At 43.5% G+C, this 23,481-nt stretch overlaps 1 long non-coding RNA gene across 1 annotated transcript; it reads left to right on the top strand.

Annotated features, from left to right (window-relative positions):
* Positions 1–5,474: 5,474 nt before the first annotated feature.
* Positions 5,475–21,586, top strand: LOC138113909 (uncharacterized). The gene is made up of 3 exons (XR_011152384.1): positions 5,475–5,661; positions 6,345–6,738; positions 21,177–21,586. It is a non-coding gene; the product is annotated as an uncharacterized lncRNA (long non-coding RNA).
* Positions 21,587–23,481: the final 1,895 nt, after the last annotated feature.

The following is a 23,481-nucleotide window of genomic DNA, read 5'->3' as shown; positions in this document are numbered from 1 at the left end:
TTTTTGGCTTTCAGTAGTCATTTCATTTCAGAGAGTTGTGTCATTTTGGCTTGAGTGTGTTTGGAATAGCTTCTGTAACTAACTGATTATAAGTTGCAATTTAAAACTAGTCCACTAGTAATTCTTAATCATTCCATAATACCTTTTATTGCATAGTTCTCAGTTCATAGGACACTGTATTTTGAGAGACTTGAGAAGAAAGTTATAACTGACAGTGCTTAGTCTGCAGCAAATGCCAGCACTAGTTAAGCCTAAGGTAAGCCTTACCAGGGCTGCAACACAGGGACTCCATTTAAAAAAACAAAGTTTATTCCTTTGGTTTGCTTCTGTAATTGGACACCATAAAGGAACACTACACTTAACTAGTTTACTGCTGTGTAGTTCCTTCATGATAATCAGGACAAATATATAGATTACCCCTGACACACACAGAAGCTCATGCAGCTTTGCTGTGGAAGCTTCATTGTGCAGTAGACTTTATTTAGGAGATGCTTGACTTTTCCAAATTTACATTTTAATGGGAAGTTATGTTCAGTGTAAGTTGTAAAAGCAACAATTTAGAATTAGAATAACCTTTAATGCAGAGTTACAGCTATGCATTTCTTTAAGTATGCAGTAGGGGAAAAAAATACCCATTATGATCCGAGTGTGTCTAATACAAAATTCATAAGAATTACTGGATAGAAATTACATTGCTTTTGTACCATGATGGAAGAAGTTTACTTGGTACATATGGAAAGAAGGGTCAAGACCTCACCAAAAGATAAACTTCTATAGAAGACTGAGTAATAGGTATGATACTCTGAGTGGAACTTAAACTGTGAATTTATATCTATTTGCTTCTGATTTTGGAAGTAAACTATATTTCTATTTTTAGCTAGTAGATTTTGAGCAAGCCATTATCCTGTTCCATGCACGTTTACCTTGGGGCATAAAGATTACCTCACAGTTCTGTCATACTGAGTACACCTAGAAGGCATTGCAAATGTACATCATACCAGGAATATGACCATGTTTCATCAGGTTTGATGGCTCTCATTTGGAAAGTTTTTACATTTCCTGTCAGTTTAGTGGTGTGATTTTTTTTTTTTATAGTTATTTTTAGGCTTGGTCTTCAGCACCTAGTGTGTAGGAAATGTATGATCTTGTAATAAGAATGAATAGGTCGCAGGTTCAAAGACCTCTTTATCAAGGTTCAGCTGCTTTTACTGTCTGCCTCAGCAGCTCAAAAATGTAAGCTTTCAGGATTTTTGCATCTCTTCTTTCATTGCTGTGTAGTAAACTCCCTCATTCTCTTCCTTGCCCTACAAGAACAGAATAACATTTCTCCATCCATGAGACCAGAAGAAAGTTCTGTAGTATGCTGGAAACACTCTGAAGGGATATTCTTCACCTACGTGTAATGATTTCATCTTCATTAGACAAGAGTAACACACATGTAAATAAATACATACATATATACCCAATACTTTTGAGTAGGAGAGAGGCTATAGACTAATCCCAAAAGGATCTTTCAGTACTGTCAGCCTTAACTGGTATATAAAGATAACAACTCAAGTACCAAAAATTCAGTTCCTTTATGTAGTTTTCTTATGAGCATGCTTTGTAGCAGCTTAACTGCTTAGCAATGTTCAAATCCAGATGTAATTTTTTATCTTAAAGCAAATTTCTGTCACAGCTACCTGTTCTTCAAAAGATGTCACTCTTAACTGGGTTTTGGTGTTGTTCTGCCCCTTCTCATTTCTCTTATGTTGGCAGACAGATTGTTCCCTTGTGGCCTTGTTTCTGTACTTACTGTTTTTCCTTCTGTGTTAGTTAAGCAGATGAGAGCAGTTGACATTTGGGTCAGTGGTGGTTTCGGCTTTATCTCAGATACACTAAATTGTAGTGACTGACTTCTGAGCTGCAGGTGTGGAGAGACATTATGGATCTGGGGCTTAGGGTAAATGGGACAGAAGCCTTTATTTCTGAATAGTTCTGTGAAAAGGGCATAAACTTGGTGAAGCCATCAACACCTTGGATGATAAGGATCATAAAGTCACAGAAATCCATTGCCATGACCATGTAAAGCATCCAGCACTGTCCAGCCGTGGACATGTAGCAGGGCAATTAAGAGTATGATGTGTTTCTTTTAATAGGAGAGAGGTGGGAAAATCAGACTTATATGGTGATTTTTTTTTCCCTGACATACGTAATTGATTTAGTAAAGAATTGAAGAACAGCTTCGTTTAAAGCTTGAATCAAAGCTTGCTTCATGCTGTTGCAGCTGTGCTGCCTCAAAGGAGGAATGTGTGACACATACCTGCATGTCACAGAATGGATTTCTTACCAAGTTTTCTATAGCTGTGGTGAAATAATCTTGGGAAGACAACAACCATATACAGAGAGTCACATTTTCTCAACATTATTCAAAGCAGTCTTTATGCTGGCCAAAGAGGCTGATGGAAAGACTTCTGTGTCTATTTTCACACTAAAGTTCATTTCATGGTCTGGTAAATACTCTCAGTGTAAGCACTGCACTCTGTAATACTGGATTTCCTAGCACAGAGCCCTTCACTGCTGACATTTGATTATTTTTGTCCATTGACCATGCTTAGTGATTTTTCTTAGTTTTTGGAGAGAAAAAGAGGAGTCAGAGTGGTTCATTTGATGTTCACCATTTCAGGAAAGTAGGAAAGTCATAATGTAATCCATACATATTCAGGTTTTTGAAGAGATTACCTGGAATCTGTGTAAAGTTTGCAAATCAAGCTATATATGGTAATGCAAAATTCTACATTAAAACAAGCAGAAGAGAGACTGATTTATTTCACCGAAAATTATCAAAACAAAAAAGTTCCTTAGTAAATCTAGAGCAGCATAACTGACAGAGCTGTGCCACTGACTAAACCCAGGACTGGAAATTTAGATCTCCCCTGTCTTTTAAAGGGAGATGCAGGAAGCAACAAGGAGCATGGTACATGTATGAGATGTATCTGTGGCCTCACAGGCTGTGTCCACATAGAAGATTCACCTTTATTTTCACTTTTCAGTCTCAGTGAGTAGCTTAAAAGTGAGACATCTGTTGTGGTTTTAGGAGGGAAATAATGGTTCTGTGAATCTTGATGTTCCCTGTCCTACCCTGCTCCCCCTAGTTTGAGAGAACCTGGACTCTACAAAGTGCAAGAGGGGATGAGCAGCTCAGCTGGACATGTCTCTTAACTGCTTAGAAAAAAGGACTAGCACATCAGAGAGAAGAAAAAGGAAGAGAGGAGGGGAAAGCAGTATTCACACCTTCTAAATTTAGGCACCAAACTTAGGTACCTGCCTGTCTTCGTTTGCTTCAGAGAGAACTGATGCTCTTAAATTTAGGGTCTCCAAATCTTACCTTACTGCCTTTATGAAGTGGATGGTAGTAATGCCTCTGCGCCTATTTCCTGATGGGGGAAAGAAAGCAGAAAAGTCAGCTGAGAACGCTGACACAGTAGATTGGCTCTCCCTGGAGTAATTTGTAATAGAGTGTGGCACAAAACTGAATGGGGACCTGTCCCTGCACAGTGCAGAGATTCTAAGCAATCTGATCCTACTGTTCACTTATTTTGATGGCTACTACTTCACACTGAATTTTTTCTTGACCTGTAAGAGTTTAACACCAAAAGAATTCAAGTGACTGGCAGGCAGTCTTTAGGGGAAAAAAATAATGCCCCTATGTTGAAATTATGTCCAGGAGGTTACACTATTTCTAGAGTTTGCCTCTAAGTTTTCCATACTTACTATTTATTTCTGCAATTTCATGTGAACACACAGAACTGTGGGTGGGGTTTAGCCTGATCTCACTGGGACAGCAGGTAATGCTGAACTGTCATTTCCAGTGAGCATTAAATATTGAAAACACAGACAGCCTCTCTTTTTGGCAAGTCTTAAGTTTCCATTAGCAGCAGATGGTATACAAGGCAGGGCTAGGCACCTACCCATAAAGACCTCTTGTTTCTCAACTGTGTATCTCTACCACCTGACAGCCAGTCCTCCTCTGATTAGAGTCAGAGGAAGTGGGTGTGCCTTCCATTAGCAAAGGCAGAAAGTAACATTGGTGGAGACTTTTCCTCTTGTGAGTTTTCTTTTTGTGACTTCATCTTAGAACCACTTCTCTGCACAGAGTGTGGATAATACTTTGGGAGATGGGCTGCCTGGAAGACGCTGTAGAACCTGAGCTGTGGCATTTGTGGTGCTACACAGGATTTGGTGAGGTGGGGGGAGGAGCTGGAAACAAGTATCTTCAGGTGGCTCTCCTTTAGCACTCTGGTTTCAAATAGCAAGTGAAAGCAGATTAGCCACTGAGCAATGTATGGACATGTGTGATAAAGTGATTCCCCCTGAGTTGCTTGCAGCTGTAGAGTAGAGCAAGGTGCAGGCTGGGATTCTGAAGAAAATAGACAGACTTTGCTATGGGAATTGAAAGCGTAGACTAAGCTCCTAGACTTGGTAAGGCTAATCAATCAGAACAGTGCAGTAAGCCTGGCCCCTGTGCACTGCAGCTGTCCACCTGTTTGTTGGCTTTATTGTGCTATCCTGCAGTTACCTCAAGACAAGAGCTCTAACAAGCCCCTGTCTAACAACAGGCTAGAGCAGAACCACAGGGTCTGAGGCAGCTGCCTCTTGCCACTCAGCAAAGTCCCTCTGTCAAAGTCAGTCCCTAGGACACTGTGGTGGCCTGTACTTTAAAGGCAAACTCTTCAGTACGTTTTTGCACACTGTGATTACCTGTGAGAGCTGCATGCAAGGATCAGAGCACAAAGCCACTGGGGCTACTGGCTGGTACATTCTGCATCATCAAATCAATGCCGTTTCTGACACTTTTTACCCTCTTAAATTTCACTGTATACATAACTGAATCGAGCACTTAGTGGGACAGCAGCAGCTTCCTGGGGAGTCCTACAATTAGGTTAGAATTAGTCATCACTACAGAGAGCTTGAAGGACTTTGGATATAGCTTTAATAAGCTGCAAACATTAGATCAGGATTTACATCATAAATCTTGCCTTTTTGTTCTATTCAAACAGGAGTGTCTACAAATCAGGTTAATATAATTTAACAGTACAGTAGTTAAGTAACAAAAAGGACCATAATTGGTAGTATTATCTAAGAAGGCACAGCAATTCTGCCTACAGCTGTCAGCTAAGATCTGACTCATCTAAGGTATTTTATAGCAACCATATGTTAGGCACGTCTATCTCACCTATTATGCAGAAAAATGATAACGTTTCCTAATCAGGATTTGCCACTAAGCAGGATTTTCCGTAAACACCTCAGTACTGCAAGTGCTATCCACAGTCAGGAGAAAACCTTTTGCAGACACTTTTTATTTGTTAATTTAATAAATAGAATAAATGGTTGCAAATCTTTGGCTAGTACTGATTTAGCAAGGCTGGCTGTAGTTCAAAGTGTAGGTACATTACTTTGCCAGTTGAAATGTTAAGTATCACTTTAGCACAGAATTCATTAAGATAATTACTAACTTTTGCACTGCTTGTTCAAAAGTTTCAGACTGAGTGCATGGTCTCAAAGCATGTCATCCATTAAAAAATTTCACTGAGATGGTGCAAGTGAAGTTGTGTTGGTGCAGTATCTTCACCTGCATAGCCAGAAGAGAGTGAATTCAGTATAGGAGGGAAAGATTAAAAAGTAAGTTTGAAAATACTATGGTCTTTTGATAACAATGCAGGTGGTTAAGCTGGAATAATAACTTCACTTTAACAAGGCAGACACTGTTGTAAACCCTGTTGATTTTTAAACAAGGTTTAGATCCAGTTCACTGTTACACAGAAACCTGCATAAGCCTATGCCCCTCTGCAATTTGACTTGACTCCTTCTTGTACAAAGACTGGTTAAATGTCCATCAACCTTAATTATTCCCAAGCAGTCTAAAGGAGTAATACAGGGGATGAAGCTGCAGTCCCAACATTTCCTTCTGTTCTCAAAAGAGAAGTAGTTTTACTGTGTAAAGCTTTGACTGACTTAAAAGCTTTTTTGAATACATTCTTCTTTTTCTGAACTATGGGCTCTCAGTAAATTAAAAAACAAAAACAAACAGGTAGATACTTTTGCTGCTTAAGATCCTTGGCTTATTGTAAAATTTTACAACTAGAAATGCAGTTAAAGTGTTTTTTCCTTATTAAGATATTTTTTCCAGAGAGCATTTGAAAACTTGAAAAATAAGTGATTTTACAGATACCACATTAGCCATCTACAGCTCTGGGTCATATATATGTCATCTCTGCTAACTATTCATTTCTAAGATCCTCCCAAGCTCTGCTTCTTGGTTTTCTGAACATCTGATGCTTCTTGTTATTCTTCTATAACCACAGATGTGCCCTCTTCAAAAAACTCACAATCTCACAATGCTAAACTGACAAGCTGAGTGTCAAACCACACACCCCAAGCAGCCCTGAAGAAAAACAGAATCACGCTTGAATAAAAACAGAATAAATCACACAAATTGTTTCCAAAGAATGAATCTGAAACATTGCAAACTGTGCACAGGCATTGTTTCCTGAGAATGCAAATGCCATTTTTATGCTCACTTACTCTATAAGCAGAAGCTGCTCTCAGAAAGAAGATACTAATTTGAACAACTTTGTATTTCCTTGTTGAGTTTTCTCTGTCTTTGAACTGAACTGGAGCCTTGCTGTGGGACCGAGCTGGATCTCCTTTCTGCCGAAAAGCAGCATGGGTGTTGCTGTGCTGGCTGAGTTACACAGGGTAAGTGAGGCCACTTCACTGGGAACGTGTGGTTTGTGCACCACGGAGCCGCTCTGCATCGGAGCCCGTGAGAGGCTGCCTGGGAGCGCAGCGAGAGCTCCCTCCCGGCTGAGCCGCCCGGCCCGCAGCAACCTCTGCTCGAGCAGGGCCCTGCAGGACAGAAGCGCTCCGGGCACGGGGCAGTGAAGCCATTTGTCCAGCTCTCTGTGGCCAGGCTGTAGCAGGACCCGCAGCTCTTTCAGCTGTAGTGCCTCTGCAAGCCATCCCTTCTCCCACTGCCAGGGCCGATGTGGGACAAGATTGAGTCCACAATGCTGTAGTGCTAAGGCATCAAGTATGTATAATTTGGCTTGGCAGTAATGCTGTAACTTACCTAAAAGGCTTTATGATACTGTCGTGCAAAGAATGAAGGGGTCAGTTCATGCTCAAATACTCAAGACCAGCTAGCTGTTTTCTTAAACTGTCAAGCACACTTCACACTTTGCAGCATTTTGTTGTCTCCTTATCTCTACAGTTCAAAATTTGTCACAGCATAAAAAAAACAAAATAAAATTTAAAAGTGTAGCTATAAACATTTACCTAGCTGCCTTGAAGGCTCTGTCAGTATCTAACTATAAGTAGTGCTGTTGTGTAGGCTTCACTGAAAGAAACTATTTTTTTAATCTGGTGATCCAAAGGTGAAACACTGACCACCAGTTCTGGTACTTGACTGCTGATCTGTGTAGGAGTAGTGCTGGATTCTGGGTTACATCATTTATACCTTAAGGGTTTGAGTCAAAAGTTGGATTTCTTTTTTTCCTAGTTCATCACTATCTGATAACCTTGAATACAAGATAGGTGATGCCTGAAGCAAAGCTGATAAAGTTACCAGTGCTAAGAAGTGGGAGGGAGGGGAGGAATGGAAGCACAACAACACAGATACATATCTTCACATCCTTATTTCCTTTACAAATGGAGGAAGGAAGTTCCCTGCAGGTTAGCCAAAGAGTATCCACTCTTACAGTCTAAGAGTACAATTTCTAAGAGCCACAGGCTCTTGAAAATATTGAATTCAGAATTTCACAGATAATACTCCATAAATAACACTCTATACGTATTGCTTCTGAAAAACTTCTACTATAAATTTACAACTGGGTATAAAGCCAGAGTTATGGACATTCACCCCACCCTGTTTCATATCTCTGCTCTGTTTCTGTCTCCTTCCAAATCCTTCCTATTCTTCCCATCCCAGTGCATGGCCATTCCTTCCCACTCTACCACTTCACTAATTCCAACAGTTAGCACTCATCCTCCTGCCTGCTTCCTGTTTACCCTTGTAAAGATCCCACCCTACAGTCAGCTTCCCCAGCAGCAGACCCCTGGGCTTCCCACCCCTCACGCTGGCTCCCTGCACCCCAGGAAGGGACGGCTCTGTCCAGCCTTGCGCCTCCCACCTCCCATCTGCACACGGACTCACTGTGGGGAACCTGCTGCAGGGCTTATTCCCTCAGCACAGGATGGCAAACGGGCCAGCTCTCCCCTTGCTCCTCCAAAGTGTGGCCTTGGTTTGGTGCCCGTGTCCACAGGGCACTGTCTGCAGCTGGGAGGGCACTGCCCCAGGGCCACGTGATTTGTGCACGGACAGAAGTACTCATATAAAGAGTCTTTCAACAGCACCTATAGATTATTGTGAAAGCTGTCTCTAAAACAGGTATGAATCACCCAACAGCTTCAGCAGTCCTCCTTGTGCAGAGATGATAAAGAATTTTTATGCAACTTCTTTAATCAGAAGAGGCCTACTTGGTTGAAAATGAAACCTCTGCAGGAAAAGGTTGGTTTTGATTAATTTCTCAACTTGAAAAAGTGTCCAAGTTGTCAGTGTGTTTCACTTTGACATTTCTAAACATACAGAAAAGGAAAGAAAGAAAAAAAAAAGAAAATCATGTTTCAAGTCACTTTTTGTTTTAAGATGGGTTAAATGTCATTATATGATCAACTGGTGCAGTAACAGCTTTGTTCAGAATTCCTTGCTCTGTAAGAATCCCCAAATAATAGTCCCATGATCTCTGTAGGTTGTTACCTATCAAAGCCATTACCTCTCATAATGCAACCTCAGGGAAGTTCTTTTTTCCAAAAAAAAGAGAGATTAATTCCTACTTTTAATTAATTGCTGTAAGAAAGTGTTTAATTTCAGAACTTTGACCACCACTGAAGATGGATGAAACTGATCAATGACTTCACAGGATCATGCTTATTTTTATTTGCTGATTTTTTTTTTGTTTGAGCTAATGGTCTCCTTATGGAATATTTACATGCATGGAGGTGAGCTCCTTACCACTAGCAATCTCTTTTAGAATGATTATCAATTGGCAGTTTGATCATCAATTTCAAAGCATTTTTGAAAGATGCTAAACCCCTTTTCACAGAAAAAGAAAGTGAAAGGGGAGTGGAGTGACTCATCCAGGCACATGGACTATGACACATGCAGAGCCAGAAATACACTCTGAGCTCCTGGTACCCAGACTCATGGCCTGGGCATTAACACAGCTTCTACCAAAACTGATAGCAGGCATCCCACCATGTTGCAAAGGAACATCCCCTTCTGATGGAACATACATTTGACATTCAAAATATATTTGCTTGTTTTTTGGCAACACATGCCGTAATACCTTCCCTTACTCTTTTGCCTAACCCTATCCAGAGCTGGAAGAAAAATAAAAGTCCATTGATCGTATTTTTCCATATCAGTTTCTTTGCACTGATGTTGCCTATACTGTAAACTTGGCTGCACACCAAACAGAAATGTTACAGAGGTCGGATTTTCATAAGTAATCACCACCAGATTTGGATCATATCTGTAGATACAGCCACTGCAACCTTTAGACTCAGTTTTGAACCTGGTTAAGTATGTTGAGGCCAAGCACTTTGAAATAAAGAGACTAAAAGCAGACCATTTGCTCTGGCCTCAAAAGTGAATTCTGAGCTCTTTGAGGAATCTAGGCCATTTCATCCATCTTCTCTATTTATAACCATTCTCCCCATCGAAGAAGACAAGGCTACAGATGTAAGGGGAACTGATGGCTGGGACAGAGCTACGTGTCAGACGTTTGAGAGTTTGAGATCCTCTAGTTCAGAGCTGCTCATTGAGGCCGTCTAAATGGTCTCAGGGAGAAGATAATGTGGCCACTCTGGTAAAATGGACTGTTCTAAGCTAAACAAGAAAGAAAGCAGGATGGACTAGACCAAATAATGTTACTTTTTAAGAGTCCTCCAAAATCAAAGTACATTTGAAAGCAGCAATGAACTTCAGTATGTTTGCAGTAGTAAAAGGTAAAAGAGGGTATGAGAGACGGTCCAAGGAAGCCTAAGCCATGTGGTTAACTACTACAACCCTGTAGTTCTGGTTCTTTAGGAATAACAAAGCAAGAAATAAATGTATGGGGGTTGGGCTTGGGTGGAAGCTGTTATTACAAACTAGTAAGATTGCAAATCTTGAGTTTCTTCCAGCAGGCATTCTTACTAAAATTTAACCTATCTATTAGGGGGAACAAAAATAACAGGGAAGCACATTAAGTGTATTGAAAACCAGCTTGAATGAATGAATCCCAGAGTGGAATCCAGTAGTAAATGGGGCTGACTATGAGCAAAGATGGTAAATACTAGTTCTTGGTTCATGGTGGGTTGGTTTCAGGTAGCTGTTGGGGGTCTTTTTTTTTAATCTAGGCTATCCGTGTGGAGGTACTTTTCATATAATGAATTCCATCAGCACAACAGACAAGGTACCTACAGCGTGTCTGTGACAGTAAACCTACAGCTGGTACTGAACTTGCCTTGGATTAACACTTGTTCAGAGAGAGGGGTAAGGAAGGGCCAGCACACGGTGCCATGTGGAAACTTCAGCAGCGCAAGCCTAAGAGGAGAGAAAACATCAGCAGAGGTTTAGGGAAGAAAAGAAGGATGACAACAGAGGTTTCACACAGGAGGGAGATGAGCTCATAGTGAGGAGTAAGCATGTGGGGAAGAAGCTGTCATGCTAAAAATCTGTGCCAGTAGAATTGGCAGAGAACATTAGAGCATGTGGAGGTGTAGGATGATAAGGAGGGTAGGTCATAGTTACAGAGTGATCTGCTTCACACAGTCACAAAATGTGTTTTCATACAACCAAATGCAAGAGAACCCATCCGGGAGAGAAGAAAGAAAAGAAAGAAATGTCCTGTGGTAGGGTGAGAATCGGCCTCCGAAAGCATTGCTGGATACAGGGTATGAAGTCAGGTTGGATAGCTGAATGCTCAGCACAAAAGTGTAATTATGTTTTTAGCATCTGCATCTATGTATCAATTATGTACTGCTTATCTCAGTACAGGTGTTTTTTTTAAGTACAGTAGTAATTATAAATAGGAGAACCACCACAAAATCTGCACAAGCATCACAGACCTGTGAAACCATTGCAGACCCAAGCCCTGCTGCAGATGGTGAAACACAGCGTTGTGTGGGAGTTGACTATTTCCACGCTAGTGTTATTCAATCACAGTGGCCCATTTTCACACAGCTTGCTGAACTTCAGAAAGTTTGCACAAAGGTTAAGGTTTGACATTTTGAGACAGAATGGCTTAGTCTTCTATCCTCTAGTGAGAACTACAATAAATAATCAATAATAGAAGAGAAACAGACTTACTGCATCCCTTTCCAGGGTGGAAGCACTGAAAACATGCTTTTTTGACACAAATGCTTATTCTGAGGTCTTCATTACCAGGATTTCCAGTAAAATAGCCATAGGCAAGAAAGCACTTAATCTGACTGTTACATTAGGCTTCCTGAAACCACATGTAGCTGCAATTGTGAGTGGAGGCACAAGAAAATGTCCTTACACTTCTAATGGACTAACAGAATTATATTTCTATCAATATGTAAGGTTGTGATGAGGTCCTACTTAAAGGGTAGTCCTTTAGTGTGTTAGGATTGGTTTTTTTATAACTAGTGTGATTTCTGTTAGTTTATGCAAAGCATGCCTCTAAGAATTAAACAGATTGAGATGGGGCATAACGTCCTGTCACAGCAGCATAATTCATGAGTACACTCAGAAATCACTTCCCTCTTTAGATTTAGGTATTAGTTCAGAAATTACTTCTAGAAAGCAGTATTCTCTCTCAACCACTCAGTTCTACATATCTCTAATTAAGTATTTAGCTAATTTATTACTGCTGCACATCTGTTATTTCTGCAGTACTGGGTAAATACAGCACAATATTTTCAGTGTTATTACCATCACAGAACACTGTAAGTTTGCCCACTTCTTAATCAGAACCTACCCTTCTAACCGTGGCACTGGGCGTTTTGAGGCTGTGGGAGGAGGAGAAGGACTCTGGAGGTTGCCTGACTGCTCTCACCTGTGTCTCCTGGATGCAAGGAACCATAGTAAGGCAATTTAGCTGCAGAGCCCTTGAAAGTCTCCACCAAACCTTCATGAATTGTGTGTTCACAGCTTGCAGTAGGAGTTGCAGGTTGGACAGAGGTAAAATTCCAATACTAAACCCAAGATGTTTGCTACAGGCTTGATCCCAATGTCCCAGAGCAATGAAAGAGCAGCAGAAGTACCAAACTAATACCCATCACCAACTTGGCAGGAGTCATAAGACCTCTGGTCTTTGTGCCAGTCCCAAGTCAGTAGCTGAAGCTGGCTGCACAGTGATTGCCTGGTACGTAGCTGAGAGCCACTTCTTTGCTCAAGCAAACCCAGTGATGGCATCCAGACACCACTCACAGGCATGCAGGTACAAGCATGAGGTAGAGGTAATTGGCAGGGTCATTAAGGAAAGTCCATACTCCCTTGTTTGCCAAGGTATAGGTCTCATTTCCTTGCCACACACCTTGAGGTGAAGAGACAAAGTGCCCATCTCAGAACAGCAGCTTGAGAGGGATGAAGTCATTCAGGTGTTTTTTCCCACCTTGGGACAAAGCAATTCTGCAGGTACCCAGCAAACAGGAGTGTGGAGAAGGGAAGCCGTCCCACCCAATGTGCCATGAGAGGGAACTGCAGCTTTGTAAGGAGGAGGGCACAGAGCGAGATTGACATTTCCCAAAATCTCATTCTCAAAGATGGCTGAACTACAGTGACTGCCTGTAAACCCAAACAAACAGCAACATAACAGGTCAAGCACTGACAAAAGAGAGTTCAACCAATCTTGTGACAGTTACAGGCAAATGAGAACAGGGGCCACAGCACCAACTCTTACACAACATTTAAACAAGTGTTCCCTATACATACAGCAATCACCATGAACAAATTCTCTTAGGTCATAATGACTTCTAAGTCACCCCCAAAAAAATAAAAACAAAAAGAGCACTAACAATTCTGCTTTTTAAATGCAACAAAAAGATCCAGAAAAGAGGAATTTGAAATAAATACCTGCTATAAAAGAGGAGAGGACTTGTCAAACCCTGCTCTGTGTATTCTGCTAGTTGGGGCAACCCACACCCCAAACCACAGAGCGTTCAGGCAGGGTGTAATCCCATTGCAAAGAGGCTTCTGTCATACAGTAACCTCCCCTCTCCACTAAGGTTGGGTTCTGAGCAGGAGCACATTCATCCTTCACCCCTGGTTTTTGAGGATTTACTGGTTTTTTTACAGCACTGGATATGTCACTTCCACTTTAATGCAATGAATTTCAGGCTGACCACAATCAGGTGCACAGCTACTTAGCATGAGTTGTTTCTCCAGGAAGGTTTAAGAGTAGGCCTTTGTGTTATGTTAGTTCCTGGCCTCGAGGAATAACAAAGTGAAAAACAGATGCTGCCATAAGCACAAAGCCAAAATGTGCTGAGCGACACAGTGGAAGTACTGAAGATAAGAGTAACACCCACTGACCCCGCCTTTGCAGCAGCCAGCAGTGACCAGGAAACGACCATTTTTCCCCAGGGGACTGATCACTGTCACGCTCAGCCTGCAGAGACACCCCACCAGCAGCAATGAGACTCTTGCTGTATCGGTTAGATGCAGTCCACGCATTACTAACTGAGTTACAGAGCTGCAAACACATTCAGTTCTGTTTAGAGCACAGACCACTCAGATTTACCCTAAATATGACATATTAAATGTAGGTCATCCTACAGTCAGGTTCCCGTTCTTTAATTTCAGTTAGAGTAAGACAAATCTGTCACATGTGAGTCAGTTTCAAAATGCTCTTGGGGCAATGGGAGTTTGCCTATATACAGAACTATGTAAATACCAAAAAAGAAACTAAAGATTTGACCTTTGTTTACCCAAGCGAGTCTCAATTGACCAAAAGGCACATCAGATTTTAATAGCATTTCTAGGATTGATTCAGCTCTGACAGGCCAACTTCCACAACTTGAATGCAAGTACAGCACATCTGTCAGCAGGAAGCCTACACAGAGACTGCAGAGGCACCAGGAACCCACAAGTTACACAAAATAAACACTTTGGTGCAAAAATCTGAAACGGGAGCAGAGCCAGTGTGACAGCATGCACTGATTTATTCACTCCAGCGAGGAGCCCTTCTGCAAATATCTCGATCACATCTGGCTGTCCCAGGGGAATGCCCAGAGGGCTAGAGAAGGTGCATGAGCAGTGCCAGTCCTCCAGCAGCACCAGTGATGAGTCAAGCCCTGCCTGCACAAGCACATGGCAACCAGTTATCAAGGGGGCCACCTGAAACTAGCCACGAGCACCATCAGCACACGAGCAGTGCTGTCAGAGATACCCCATTGCAAAATTGTGTGTCCCTTTGTTCACATGTAAGCCCAAGACAAATCCTCAACCAGGGCACTTTTACCTTTAGTCACAGCTTCATGACCGTCTTTGTAATACCTTGGGCAAATATTGACTCGGATCCAACAGACTGAAAATATTTGGTTTGTACCAGATGTGGTGCGTATGTATCTTTGAAACATTAGCTAAAGGAGTGATTTGGGAAAATAAAAATTGTAGGTGGATGTGTTTACTTTGCAAGGTTGTTCGCGTTGTGCCCAGATGGAGAAGTGTGCGTGAAGGTTTCACCCACAAGAAGAAAGCCAGCTGTAAGTGCCGCGATGCACAGTCAAACTGTGCGTGCACGTGCATTCCTGTGCCTGCAGCTCACCACATGATAGAGGAAGGGCTGAGGATTGCTGCTGAGTACGTTAACGGATCCATGCATTCCTGCTCTGAAGACACCTGAAAAGGGCTGTTAGCTGTAGAACAAATTACTGAGCTTTTTGCTTCAGGACACAGCCTCCAAAGTTCTTGGCTTCCAATATTGGGGCTGCTTTCTGCAAGAACTTGAGCACCATTTCCATGGCCCCCAGCCAACAGCAGCTTTGGAAATGCAGACACTGTTCCAAGGAAAGGGAAGGTAACTGCCCACTCCTCCCCCATTTCTCTTGCCCAGCTAATTAGAAATTAGAGTTCCAGTAAAAAACATGTATCGAAAGCACACATCTAAGCAGAGAAACAGCCTTTGTAGAAGGCTGAAAGCAACAGAAAGGTAGTTCGACTGGTTTAAGTCGCTTCAGTTTTCAATTCTTAGGTCCCTCCCTGCCCAACTGTCAATTCCCCATGTGCATCTACTCTCTCCTGCTAAAAATCATCAGTCAGGTACAACTTTGGCAGTCACAGAGCTTGCTTATACAAACTGGGAGAGGGAGGGAAAGCACTTTAGCACCATTCAGTAACCTATGGATATTCCTTCTATCCAATATTTTCATTTTGGGAGTTGATGTGCATTCATTTTGGGGGTCTTTCAGAAGGAATAGGAGTGTGAAAAGAGGTTCTTTTCTGCATTCACCAAGCGAGCATAGAAGAAAAGGAAAAACACAGAATTTTGTTCAGTATATTTGCAGGAAAAACCCTAGTGAAATATGTTGGACCATTCAGGGCCAAACTCAATTGGTAGAAATTTTTACAGAACACAATTATTCTTTCAGGACTGGAAATTCATAGCAATGGTCTTTAACCACCTTTCTTAAAATAACTGAGCCTGCAGCACAACCCAGACAGCACTTGAGAAGTACAAGAGTAACATTTTGCTGAGTCTTTTTCCACAAGTGAATCTTTTCATCAGATACACAACACCTGACACCTGGGGCTCTTATGCCCTCTGAATAGTCAACAGATTTTGCCCAGAGCAAGAAAAACCAGCAAGCCACATACTGATCCACACATATACCTACCTCTAATGCACTGCCTCCCAACCCCACTGGAAATTCAGGAGTGTTGGAACTTTCCTGGTCATGAAGGACCACTACAGCAGCCAACTCATCCTTCCAGACAGCTTACCTACAGACTTACTGTGAATCTCTGCAGAAAACTAACCCTGAAAACTACTTAGACACTAAGCTTGCAAACAGTCTGATAACACAGAGCTGCAGGAACATCACACCTCCCAAAAGGGGAGTTACAGATTGGTTTCAACATCATGATCAGTTAAACCAGCACTAGGAAAGAGATGAATCTTTGGCCATATGTTTCCTTGAAAATAATTCCAAGTTCATTACCAGAGGCCAAGACACTTTACAGTAACATATCACAGGTTCAGGAACTAAGGCTATTTTAGAGGAGCCCTAGAAAGACACATCTCTATATTAGTGGTAAGGTAGATAAGCTCAGGCCTCAGTGTCACAGCAGCATGCAGAGCCTCCTAATGCAACAGTAAATCCAGAAAGGCCGTTTGAGGTTTCTCCCTGCCAAGGAAACTCTTTAGACATGTTACAGTCAATATGCCTCATACCTGGAGGCTTCTGAGCCATCATCCCCACCAGCCACTGATAGGTATTCACACCTCCCTCCCCAGCTAATAATTGGCAGTCTAGCATGCTCTTAGCTCTGAGTGTCTGAGTGAGTTCAGTCTAAGTTTCATTCCTCCAGATCGCAGCATGCATTTGAGTACTCCATCTCTCAAGTCATATTCAGGTTATAGTCCCCCTTCAAGGTGTTTAAGGGCTTCCTGTCGAGGAATCAAATTGCTCCAGCACCATACCATGAATCCTGAGCCTGACCTTTCTGGCTATTGCTGCCCAGAGCCTGGATGTGCCAGAGGCACTTGCTGCACATGCATTTTCTCTCAGTATTGTGGTAGAGTTTCCTCCACCTCTTTGTCAACCACTGTTACAACATAGAACCGAGCACCATTGTTAGCAAGATGTGCAATTACCCTATTTGAAATTTCTCTTTCAAGTTTATAGGACTGCAAACACACACAAGGAGTCTCTAGCAGGTCTCTTTATGCTGTGGACAGGTGGACCTAAACACAATCTCCTCTGGCCCATGATTTTCTTATATTGATGGCTTCTTCCCTGTTCCCCCTGCTCCTCTGCCCTGACCAGCCTTTACACATAGGCACAGTTTAGTTTATTTTTGTCTAACAGAAGTGAGTTTCAGTCCTCAGGGTATCATATAAAATGAAGTCAGATTCTCAGTCCCATGAACAAGGTCTTTTACAGAGCTAACAATGAAAAGCCTCCTTATTGACAGACGAGGAATTAGGCTCATTTACATGTGTTTAAGTTGACAAAATATTTTGTTATGCTATGGAAAACATAAAACCTCCCATAAGCATGGCTGGGCAGCTGCAACATCAAGGTGATCAGAGATTTTATCACATCCTTGGCTACTGTGGGCTGTGCTAAAGGGGCACTTTAGCTCCTTTAGCCCATAAACCCAATTTCAGTTACCACCCTTTATTGTCAATATACATCAAAGCACCCTTCTGGAATTAAGGGATTGAAGAAATAGGAAACAGAGCACCCAAAATACAGGCCAGACATGTGTCAGGCCAGGAGCAGGGCTGCACCATCACAGGCCTGTGTTTGCCATGCGCTGGCCTGCCTGGGGGCCCACATCAGGAGCCAGCTCTTGGCAAAGTTGACTGCCACCAGCTCTCACACAGAGGTGACACTTACCCCCTCACTGCATGGGGGGCCGGGAAGATGCATGGCACTGAGTCACCCCCCAGCAGCAGCAGAGAACAGGCACAGCAATGCCTGCAGCCTGGCCGCAGAAAGAGAAGCAGCTTTCTGGGAAGAAATCAAGGCCTGGTACTTACTGGCTTCTACTAGTCGGGAAAATGAAGCACAAGGAAACAACTTTTTGTTGTTGTTGACAGGTTTTTTTACCCTTTTTGGCCCCCCTGCAAAACAAAGCGCACAAGAGCTCCAGGATTGCCAGGCCTCTCTGGTCAAGAGTCACTGGTACCATCATTGGAAAATTATTCACCTGCCAATACTTGTGCTCTCAGGGAGCTTCAGTGATTGTCAGCTGAATTCCCACCACACATCTAACAGGAAGACAGACTGGACAGAGGGCAATAACATTTACCTAGGAGACTCTCACTGCCAGTACCAACAGACGCCCTCACTGTAACACATACTGCACATCCAGTCATGCTGCTTAATTGCAGCGTTTCCCCTGATTCAGATGGCCAGTGGCAGAACCCAACTCAGCCGGTGCAGTTGTCCTTTTGTGTTACTCTTTACTGTATGGGATCCGTAGGATCCAACATTTTCTGGGTGAGAACCACACCTCCTTATGCTTGTATTTTGTAGAGAGCATCTTGTTTCTCCAGCCACTACTGAGATCTAAAAAACCGGAGTCCTTAACCTTGCCGAGCATCAATAATACAAAGGCTGTGGCAGCCTTCTCCAACATGCAGAAGTTCACAGAAAAAATTGCTCAAACGTGAGATTTCAGCAACTGAACATGCAGAGGAACAAAACCAACATCCAAATGGCAAGTGGAAAGAGCCACAGTTAAAAACCAAACCACAGCAGTCTCAGAAGAGAGTAACTGTCAAACATCTCCCCTTCTGCAATTATTTGGTGCCTAGCTGTTTGAGGCACTTCACACTTAAGCAGGCACATGCTCTTCCATGGCCCCATGTCTGCCCAGAGTACGGTGAGTGATGTGAAAGGTTTCAGACAGAGATACTTAGAATTTAGGGAAAAGTAAGAGAGGACAGAGCTCACTCCACTTGCATAAAACCCCTTCCTCCCATAAACGCAACCGTTCTTTTCCATCCCTGCAAGGGTCTGTGACGCAACTTGGGCTGGGGAAACTGGGAAGGAAACACCCGCTGGAACATCACCCCCCTCGCCTGGGATGAAGGGAGAGGTGGCAAACGGCCTCACCACCTAAACTGGCCACAGAAATGAATCCAAAGATTGCCAAACCCCTGTAGGGAACAACAGCAGTCAGCCCTGCCAGAGCCAGGCCCAGCTGACAAGCTGGAGAGAGTGAGGCTACCTGGATCAGTAGAGGAGCTCACAAGCAAAACACCTCAGCCATGGTGGAAATATCACACAGGAAGGAGACTCTTCTCAATTGCCATTAATGTTAATTTAAGCTACTGAAAACACAAATAATTCCAAAACCAACTGACAGCAGATATATAGAGTACACAGCAGAGCTCAGCAAAGGTCAGACCCCTGCAGCACAAAGCCCAGCACAAGCACACAGGAAGACCCAGCTGTTTGCTCTCAGAGCTTGAGGCGACAGCACCCTGACTCACACTCACTATTACTCAGTGTGAGCAAGAGCATCCTGGTCCAGAAGGTCCGAGCTCCCTGACTGCAGGCAGGTTTGCAATAAGGGATGACTACACCTGCAGCCATCATTCCTGCAGCACCTCAAAGAGTTAGAACAGCTACATAAAGAGGATTGAGACTATTTTTCACCTATTCCCTTTTTGGGTCTCACCCTCCTGCCTGCCTATCCATGTTGCTGTGTTTCAGGGAGGCAAAGGGCAATAGTAGAGGCAGAGCTGACAGCTTGTGAAATTGGAAATTTAGCAGGTGTAACAGGCAACATAAGATCCCTTGGCTTAAATCAGTTAAAGTTAATTGCTAGAAGGAGTTCCTGAAAGCAGTTTAGACCAAAGTAATGTCTATTCTTTTCTGGCTGACCACGTAATGAAATACTATTCACTTGTTGTGGCTCTTCACTTCAACACTTAAACTTTCCTATATGAAATACTGAAAACATATTTTTGCCTCTTTTCAGATGAGTGTACTATTTTGAATACTGGGAGTTAGCTTCTTGTCTCTTGCACTGATACCTCTTTTTCCCCTTTGAACTCACCCCTTGAGTCTATCAGTGAGTTTTAGGAATGTATTATTCATAGGGGGGAAAAAAAAACGTAAAACATAAGTTTTATATCATAATGAACTGTCACTTCAGAGGATTAAAATTTCCCTTTAATGCCAGCTGCCCCTATTACAGCAACTAAATCAATGGAACATCTCAACAATGGAACATTTCAACACCTGCTGTGCTGCACTCCTGCCAGCCAGTGCCAGCATGCTGGCAGAGCAGCCACCTCTGACCCGTGTACCATGGAGGGAGCTGGCAACACAAGCCAGCAGCTGAGCTGCAGAGGAGCCCAGCACTGCTGCAGCAAATGCTGCCAGGGCCTTGGGAAGCTGAGCCTGGATGAGCTGGGGTGGATGTACCCCATGCACTGTAGTATCCAGCTGGCTAGGAGATCCCACATGTCAGAAAGTTGGCTAATGGTACTAAAAGAAAATAATTTCAATACTTGATACATTCTTTTCCTTCTATGTTTGCCTTATTCAGTATTCTTTTGTCACATCACCTCTACTAAAAAAGAACCAAAAATGCAGATGAGAAGCAGCATGTTGGAACAACCACATAAAAGTGGATTGCTTTCAACTTATTTGAAAGTTTTATTACATGTTCCAGGTAAATCTGTTAGGCAACGTTATTCCAACAAGGTGTGGCCAGCATTTTTATAATGTAGGAAACATTTCTTTCAGATTTATGTGCTCTCTCTTTACAGTCTGTATGTTGTGTGTATCACAAACTGGTGTGACACAGACTCAAGAAGCATTCTGAGACTCGTGCTGGGTTTTTTTTATTTTTCTTCCCCCAGTAAAGAAGTCATATACAAAACCAGATACCCATATCCAATGCACAATCAGATGTATCTGCAGCTTTAGATGCACAAATATCTTTTCAAATCTGGTTCCATCATTTTACATGCCTTATAATGCATTACAGATATTTACGTGCCTAAAATCTATTTAGACTGCTTTATTACTCAGAGGAAAAAATACTGGAAACTACCACTAGCCTATTGACAATTTTAAAAAAAATTACCCTTGGCATTCTCAGAAGCCACCTCCACTGCAGGTGAAAATAGACAGACAGGATGTGGCTTGGCAATGGAGTAAGGTCTAGGATTCAGCAGGGAAAATCTCTGGAATTTTAACTCTGAGCAGGCATCTAGTAAGGTCTCTGCTAGAGACACACTCCATTGACTTACATGCATATTTCAGTGCTTTTCTAAATCAGAATTCCCTCAAAGGGCTGTATGCTGAGCTGTGTTTCACTATTTAGAGTAAGACCCAAATCTTACATAGTAAAGGCAAAATCCATTCCTGATGTGAACTGGGGTTATGCTGGAGATGAATTTGATCCAACTGACCTGTTTGGTTTTTCTCTCTTACAGGTGGAAAATGCAGAGACTTGAGGAGCAGACCTTTGGCAACATGCAACAGCAGCACAGCTTGCAAGTAGGGTTGCACGAGTCTCGCAATCTTTCACCCAAGGCTTATTCTAGAAACCTCTTCCTCCCTCCCCCCATCAACTGCAACAAATGTTTTGCTTGAGGAAGGAGCAAGACCCAGAAGAGTTGCTCTCTGACTTGTGTTGTAATATCCAATCTGAGTGTTACTATCAGCTTTTGGAAACTGACTGTATAGAAAACACAGATGATGTCTGCATATTTTAATTTTAAACATCTCTGTTTGGCATACAGATGGAACCTAATAAGGTGCTTTGTTTCTGCCTCATGAATTAATTCAGCCTGCTAACTGATTTGGATAAAGTATTTTGATTCTGACTAATAAACTTTTTTTCTGTGCAGGCAAAACAACTTTTGGAAGCAAAGTAAAAAGTTCTTTATCTTGCCAGAGAAGTTCTTCTGTAATATCTATAAGGAATAGACTTTTTCTTTTTATAACCCACTTATTCCACCTATGTCTTTTAAATCAATCAGATAAATTCACCTTGTTTTTCAATGCCCTGAATCCTGATAGCTCTGCACACTTGATAGGTAATTTAATCATTGATGGTGTGGATGAACACAAGCTCAAATTAGCTTCTGAAAGGCTTAGTTGTCCCGTAGATAGCTCTGCCTTTCCACTTTTATGCAGGAACTGAGCTTCACCAACTGGTTAGCTAGAGGTGTCATTAAAAATTTACAGAAAGAAACAAAGGTGTGCTCCAGTGTCTCTCCTTACCCTTTCTACTGTTACTCTGGCAAACAAAAGGTACGGAACCTGCTTCATGAATAATGGGTCATGTAATATGCATAATGCATTTTTAATGGCACACAGTAATAACATTGAGAGAGATATTTCCAATCTTCAGACTTGCTCCACAACCTCTCAGTAGTCTGTTCTGATTCTCCCCAGATAAATCTTCTTTTCCTCTTCTTCATTTCAATTCCCCACCTTAAAGCCATGACTTTTCCCCATGGGTAGCTGCATTTCACCCAAACCAGCAGCTGGCACTCATGCAGGCAGGGCTGGGGACATGGGAACGAACACCCTCCCATGCAGCCATGCACAAACATTTCAGGGGGTTTGGGTCTGAGCCGTGGCCCAACAGTGGTGCCCTGAGACACACCACTAACTGCAACTTGCTCTGGGAGGAGACATACTTAAACCAATAAAACACCTGCGAGTTTCTCCCCGTAAAGAACATTCTTGCCACCTGTGCTGTGTCCATGCTGCCTCCTTGGCCACCCACCCCACCCAGCAGAGCAGCACTGGACTCAAACCACACTAGTTGCCCTGTTTGGAAATGGGATGCTCCAAGGGGGGAAGCATGCGTTACTATTGTAGTTTTAAAGGTCAATGCCAACAAGTGCGTCTGCTCAGGGCCTGCTGGAGTAAGGCCTGCCCAGAGGGAGAAAGGGAGGGAGGCTGCACCTGGCAGGAAAGGCTCTCCTGAGGGCAGAGGGACTGGGGCAACTGCTTCACCCTAGGCAACCCATACCCAGAACCCCTGGCCAGCACTCACTCCATCCATAACAGCAGCTTCCCTGTAAAATAAATACTGAACATCACCCTGGGGCAGCCCCAAGCCTACCTGTGCCACTCCTTGGAATCGCCCCTGGCCTGGGCAGGACCCAGGGCATCATAGGCCTTCCACATCACCACCGAGTCTCCTGCACTGACCTTCTGCATTAATTAACCCAGCATAATCGGCTTAATGTTGTCTTCAGAGCACCTGGTACCTCCTGCGTTGGCTATGCCACAGCCTTTGGCATGGTTGCCGTGATTGTGGCTGCATTTCTGCTCAGTGAGAGCTCGGCCTGTGAAGCCCAGCCTGGGCAGCCCCACGGGCAGAGCGCAGCCTGGCCCGAGCGGGTGAGCCCCGAGGGGACACGGCCACAGCCTGCCAGGGCGGCCCTGAGGGGACACGGCCACAGCCTGCCAGGGCGGCCCCGCGGGGACACAGCCACAGCCTGCCAGGGCGGCCCTGAGGGGACACGGCCACAGCCTGCCAGGGCGGCCCCGCGGGGACACAGCCACAGCCTGCCAGGGCGGCCCCGAGGGGACACGGCCACAGCCTGCCAGGGCGGCCCCGCGGGGACACGGCCACAGCCTGCCAGGGCGGCCCCGCGGGGACACGGCCACAGCCTGCCAGGGCGGCCCTGAGGGGACACGGCCACAGCCTGCCAGGGCGGCCCCGCGGGGACACGGCCACAGCCTGCCAGGGCGGCCCTGAGGGGACACGGCCACAGC

This window comes from Aphelocoma coerulescens, chromosome 8 (genome assembly GCF_041296385.1).
Source record: "Aphelocoma coerulescens isolate FSJ_1873_10779 chromosome 8, UR_Acoe_1.0, whole genome shotgun sequence".
NCBI lineage: Eukaryota > Metazoa > Chordata > Aves > Passeriformes > Corvidae > Aphelocoma > Aphelocoma coerulescens.
This window is presented reverse-complemented; position numbering and strand designations above follow the sequence as displayed.